The sequence below is a fragment of the Bos indicus x Bos taurus genome, chromosome 15 (genome assembly GCF_003369695.1).
Source record: "Bos indicus x Bos taurus breed Angus x Brahman F1 hybrid chromosome 15, Bos_hybrid_MaternalHap_v2.0, whole genome shotgun sequence".
NCBI classification, from domain to species: Eukaryota; Metazoa; Chordata; class Mammalia; order Artiodactyla; family Bovidae; genus Bos; species Bos indicus x Bos taurus.
Window position 1 is genome coordinate 48,449,047 of NC_040090.1, and position 6,388 is coordinate 48,455,434.

Here is a 6,388-nt window from a genome sequence, read left to right on the forward strand (position 1 = left end):
CCAGCTCAGTGAAACTAACCCTGAAGCTGCCCGGAAGGGCAAGAGCGGAAGGCGCTGGGGACCGGCGGCCGGGCCCGGGGTTCCTGCCCCTGCCCTCTCCTGCTCCCCAACAGGTAGCTCACAAATGGGCCGCGCGCTCTCGCTCTGCCTCCCTCGCTCTCTAGAACGCTCGCTCCGTCCCGGTTACCTGGGCGGGCTCCAGGATGGTACCGCACGGGAGGGCTCCTTGTGCGCTGCGCCGCGGGAGTAAATGGCATTAAAGAAAAAAGGGAAAGATACAAATAAAAAAAAAAAAAAATTAAGGAAGGGGAGTCGTTGCTGGGTCAATTAGCTCAGCCCGGGGAGCAAGAGAGCAGAGCCCCCCAGCGCCGCGGCCGGCTAAGCCCGTTAACTCAAGTCTGCGGGGGTGTCCCGCCCCGAGCGGGGGAACGCTGACCCGCAGAAGTTTGCCGCCGGGGTGCCAGGAGGTGCGCGCAGAGCGGGGTGACTAGGGGCTTCCCCCTTGAAACAAGTGAAGGCGATGGTTAGTGCTGTCAATCTTGGCAATCAGTGTGAGCGGCCATGTCGTAAGTATTCAAAGCATTTCCCGTCGTGCAACATCAGAAAGTGAGTGGCCAGGGCATTGATCTGAGCGAGGGAGAGGAGGCAGGGCTCCCCTCCCAGACAACACAGGCAAGATGAGACAAGAGGCGAGGGAGGCAGCGAGCCAGGCAGGGAAGCTGGGAGGGAGGGGGAGGACCGGGGGAAGAAGAAGGAGGGGAGAGCGGAGGCAAAGGAGAGAGAGCCGGAGAGAGAGAGGGCAGAGACCGGCGAGAGCGGAGGTTGGAACTGGAGAACGCGCCTGAGAAGAAAGAGTGAAGCGACTAGTAGGAGAGAATTGGAAGGCGACAAAGAAGAGGGAGAGTTGAGGTCAGAGGGAATAGTGACAAGTATTAGGTGGAGAGAAAACGGCTGAGGAGTAAAGGACCCCAGCAGTGCTATTAGGGCTGGAGTTGTTGGAAGGAGGAGTCTAGATGAAGGCAAACTGAAGAGGGGGAAAGGTAGACAACTGGGGAGAAAGAAAGGAGCAAACTGGAGAAAAGGAGGAAAGAAGGTGGGAGAGGAAATGCAGGAATGGTAGTTTGTGCTTTGAAAAAGTTATGTGAAGAGGATGATGAATGGGCTGAATGTTAGGAAGTACTGAGATGTAGCACTGGACCACAGAAGGGAGTCATGGCAGAAACAGAGAAGAGAAAGAACAGGAGCTAAAGCAGACCAATAAGAAGGAAAGGAAGGTGAATATTAGGATGAATAATAAGGATGAAGAAAAGTGAAAAAGAGAAGTAATCAAAAGAGAGTGAAGAAAGAGATGCAGGAAGCAGAGACCATGAAAACATACAGGTTAACAGGATTTCAGTAAATAGAGGAAGAGGACCTTATTTTAAAAGATGGAGGAAGAGCAACTGAAAGAAAAAGGAATTGATACAGGAGATTCTTAACAGATGTAGGGGGCCATATTCTGAAGGCCATGTGGAATATGGAGTCTATGGGTTAAAATTATTATGAATAACAAAACATGTACAAACTACCAAGGAAAAAATTGATTATACCTTTACAATGATAAATAGTCCCACATTTATTATAGGGTTAAGTTTGTGTTACACAGAATTGGGTGGGTGATATATGTGTATTACCTCAACTTTGTAGAGGAAAAGATTTGGAGAAACAATTTCAAGATGGGTGGCTGGGAAGTTGTAAAAGATGAAGAGTTTCAGTCACCCGGGACAGCATTTTGCAAAAAACATGCAAGTCAGATAGAGAAAATTATGTTTAACCACCCCCCATTAAAAAAAAAAAACCTACACAAATTAAAGATTCTCTTTGATATGGGTGTGAGGGTAGATAAAAGATTTGAAGGGTATAGCATGGCCTAATGGAACAGAGACCCGGAATTTTATCTCAGTGCAAAAAAAACCTGGGGGACTGGGAGAGGAGAGAATAATCATGATGTCAGGTAATAGAGATACAGAACAAAAGAAATAGATGAGAACACTAGCTTTGACAACAGCAGACACAGAGCTAACAGGCAGCCAGTGTGCACAAGGTGATGGTGGCCTGCCTTAAGCCAGGCCCAAAGAAATAGATCTGAGAAACTAAAGTTAGTGGAGAGTCCAAATTACATCAAGATTAAAAGCTAAGAGAGGGGTTCTGACACGATCAGTGTAAACCTACAGAGATTTGTGGAAGTGAGGTCCTCGCTATGTAGAAACTGATATGAGAGGGCCACTTTGAGGCATTACATAAACAGGGAATTTGTGAAAGAAGATATGGAGAGGAGAGAGGAGTCAGGAATTAGAGTTAGAAAAATCAAAAAGTTAATGCAATCTAAGGTTGCCAACTTGAGAAGACCTTCACAGATCAAGTGATAAAAGATAAAAGAGGAGAAAACCTCATCTTTGTTCCACTAACTGAAGAAAACGGAGAAAGTAAGTAAATGCAGAAGAGGTACCAAGCTGAGATGTCTGTTAGTCATATATTGGCTTCTTAAAGTATACTCCATGTTTGGTTTCATATCAACTCCAGACAAGAGAAGGAAGAGGACAGAAATAAGGGTCAAGATGAGCACCTGGGATTGGTGGGGCAGAAGGAATAGCCCCAGTAATAGGAATAGCTCATTTCCTATTCCAGCTGGGAAAGATGATGCTTGAGGATTAGAAGCTTGAAGACTGCAAGTTAATATGACTTGATGACTGTTGGCGGAGAGAACAGTCCCCAACCAGAAATCTTGTGTCCCTTTCACCCACAGAGACCTTCATGACTGGAAAAATCTGCCTGGAGAGGCCAGAGCCTAGAAGCCAGTGAAAAGAATGCCTGGCACCTTTCCTGCCAGCTCCTTCACACCTGGTCCCAAAACTCCCAAGAGTGCTCCTTGACCTCAGAGGCCCAACGGGTAAACCCAGACTGGTGTTTCTATACTAGACAAGAGTCAAATCTCTTCTGGCTTTTGATTTTGTCTTTGTTTTATTTTGTTTTTGTGAATGACTGTGGCCTAGCCCAGCTGTCCTTCCAAAGCCTCTCTCTGGCCCTAGAACTCAACTACAGGAGCAAAAAATCTCTGGAAATCTTATAAAGGGCAAAATCGAATGACCCCTCCTAAATGCCTGCAGAGTTAAAGCAGAGAGAAGAGGAGATAATTTTAAGTCCCAAAGCCTAAATTCTCAGGGTAGAGCCACCGAGAGAAGTGAAACATCCCAGACTGAAACACTGGGGCGCGACTTGGGTTTCTCAAAGTTGTGGTAAGTTTGGCTTTGCAAGTACCAGCGTATGAGTTCTTTAAATCACCCAGCACTGGGAAATCTGGGGAATAAGACAGACCCCGCCGACCAGGTACAGGCTGCTGGCAGAAGGCCAAAAAAAAAAAAGGCGACATTATCAAGATCTCTTGCGTCCAAGGCCCTAATACTGGGCCGCAGTGGACCTTCAGAGGAGGAACAGCAGAATCCTCTTTAGATTTTATCTAATAAACTGATAACCAAAGTAGATTGATAAGGCGGAACCCCGAGCCAATCACAACATTAATCCCTAAAGGAAAGAAACTAAAGTTTGGGGTCTTGGTGTCGCACTTCAGGCTGTGCATGGTTTGACACGTGGCCCTCGGGGGCGGGAGTGAGCCCTAAGAGTTCCCTTTCAAGCCACAGGCGCTGCAGTACAGAGCGGGGGGCTAGGCAAAGAGCGCTGCAGAGGGTTGAAGTGCCGGACTCTCCACCTGGTCCGCACTGGCCTGCGGGCTCCAGGAAGTTCCGAAAGGAGCCAAGGACACCCAGGCACCGTGGCCAGATCCCGGCACACTAGGGCTCACTTTCCCTGGGGGTCGGAGCCCCGCGCTGCGCAAGAAGCCCGGCACCGAGCACCGGGAACCAGGGAGGGAAGGAGGGGCAAGCGGTGGGAGCAGACTTACCTGCCCGCAGCTATCGCTGCCTCCGAGCTGTCCGGGTGTCCCTGCGCACGACAACCAGCAAAGACAACTCGGCTTTGCTAAGTTTGGCCTCGCACCTCCAGAGAAGAGGCGCGAACCGGCAAATGAAAGGCGCGCTCGGTTCCTGGAGAGAGGTCCCCCTGAACTTGGGAAGGGGAGTGCAATGAATTCTGCTCGAGAAGTTAATATTTAAAGCACCCACGCAAAAATCAAAACGACTGTTAAAGACTCGTATTCTCGCCTTGAAAGTCTCCTTACACCAGCCGGGAGGACAATTCAGATCTACATGACTTCATCCTAAGGTTTCTAACTTCTTTGAGGAAGGGCTTTATAGGTACTGTATAAATAGTACCAATATAAATGTCTTCCAAAACACGGAGAATGAGAACTTTTACTGAAACGAAGAATAAGTGAAAGAGTATAAAAAGCCAAAAAGGAAGAAGTTGGAAACTTTAATTACAGCCCAGAGAAAACTTTTAGCAATTGATTTCCTTAAACAGGAATAACAAACACACCAACGACTCCAGCAGCCCATCGCACTTCATTTAAGTTTGGTGTAACCAAATAACCCGAACTCCCAAATAACAGTGCCCTTGGGACTCTGCCTCAAAGAGGTCGGAACTCGTGTTACAACAACAAAAGCAAAAAAGCAAACTGTGAATAATGCTCTGCGTTCTTTAAGACGTCATTTTGCAAAAGGACCGGGCATTGTCCCTGGACTTTAAATGGATAGAGAATAACATTAAATTTCATTTGAATCTGCGCATCATCATATTGGGAAGACCACAGCGGTAGCGACAGTAGCAGCAGCAGCACCGCCACAAAGGAGGTGGGGAAAAGTGGTAAAAATGCATGAACTTTTTTCAAAGAAAAATAAAGATAAATCAAAAATAAGTTTTACAGACATGTCTTTCCTGGCTTAGGAAAGTTAATTTTTAAATGTTCTCCTGCTGTCTAAGGTGCAAAGCCGAGTCTAGGGGAGTGCGTGGCTGGAATCTGCATGCTGATAAGAGAAGGCTGATGTACTTACAGTGACAGAGGGCAGGCTGCGGGAGAAAAGCTGTTTGTGTTAGCCTGCGAGTTACCCAGGGCTGCAGTGAGAGCAGAAGGGAGGAGTGGGAGTGCCAGTCTGCGTACACCTTCACCGCGTCTCATTACATCTGCCAGCCTCTCTCTCCCTCTCTCTTTCATTTCCACATTCCCTTTGTTCCTGAAAAAAAAAAATCTACACGTCACATCAGAGTCCCCAGATGCAGTCTACACCAAAGAAAAAAAAATGAATAATTCAATCAAACTGTGCATAGTCTCTAAGGCAATAAATCTATTGCACTTAAAGAAACGAAGGGTAATTACCACCATGGAATTAGAATAAGGCCAAAGACCCGAGATGTCGTTAAGTCTCTGGGTAAATGCCCCGGTCAAATAAAGTTTCATTTATTGAATCCTTTTGACATCTCAAATGGAAAGTCAGAGAAAGATTTTAACTTGTTTTAGAAGGATATTCACTTATCTTTAAACACATTTTTAAAAGGGGGGAAAAAGAAGGGGAGAAAGCACCTCGGGCGTACTACCCTGCTGAAAAGGCTCCCAAAGGCAGCAGCACAGAGCCGGCACAAACATGAACCAAGACAATGTGTCCGTGGAGCCTGTCCAGGGTCAGTTTCTCCACCACTCCACCCTCCTCCTCTCCTCTCTAATTAGACGAGGATCGAGGATCGCTCTCCACTCTCACCGGCCACCACCGAAGCTCGACTTGAGAGCAGCTGGAATCTGGGAACATTACCTGCAGCACCAGAACCTAAGAAAAACCGCGATTCCCTGCCACCAACATCCCATGCCATCCCCATGCACCCCTCCAAGTCCCGTAATCATCTACTTCTTCCATCTGCCTAAGAGAAACTGTAAAAGGGATTTTTTCCCCCCATGACTGAATGGAAGCTCTGTACTGTACCGACTTCTGGATTTGCCCTGGGTTGAGTTTAGGGAATGTCTGGAAAGAAAAAAAAGGGGGAGGAAAAAAAGGAGGGGTGCAGCTCAAGCCTTATCCAAGTTACTCCTAAAGCTGTTTTAGACAGGAAAGAGCCTACGGGAGAAACAGCTGGGATGCACACTGACTTGGAAATCTCAGTTCTAGGAACCGTGTCTTTTCATCCCGGAGGTAAGATTATGTGACTCTCGCACGTTTATCCTTTTGCTGTCTGTGTGTCTCTCTTACCCACCGGCAGGGACCTCTCCCAATCGGGTCAGCCAGCATGCACCCTAGAGAAGGACACAGCACGACATAAGGCTTTCTTTTCCAGGTCTCTCCACTCATAAATTGTGGGCGTCATTGAAACGAGATTAGCAAATCTTTTACCGCTGGCGACAGCCACCAGACCCTCTGTCCCTCTGCTGTTGCACCCTGGTCGCGGCATCTCGGGCTGCACAATGGTC

At 47.6% G+C, this 6,388-nt stretch overlaps 1 protein-coding gene and 1 long non-coding RNA gene across 3 annotated transcripts in view; one reads left to right on the top strand and one right to left on the bottom strand.

Moving 5' to 3' along the window:
* SOX6 (SRY-box 6) overlaps nucleotides 1-5,111 on the bottom strand; it is a 723,815-nt gene extending 718,704 nt beyond the window's left edge. Inside the window, exon 1 of one of the 2 annotated variants that reach the window (XM_027563370.1) lies at nucleotides 4,986-5,111. The gene's annotated coding sequence lies outside the window, so the exon portion shown is untranslated. Of the gene's footprint in view, nucleotides 1-187; nucleotides 386-4,985 lie in introns of those variants that run through there. The other variant, XM_027563368.1, reaches the window with a different exon arrangement.
* On the top strand, nucleotides 385-4,849 carry LOC113905708. The gene is made up of 2 exons (XR_003514709.1): nucleotides 385-566; nucleotides 2,786-4,849. It is a non-coding gene; the product is annotated as an uncharacterized LOC113905708 (long non-coding RNA).
* Nucleotides 5,112-6,388: the final 1,277 nt, after the last annotated feature.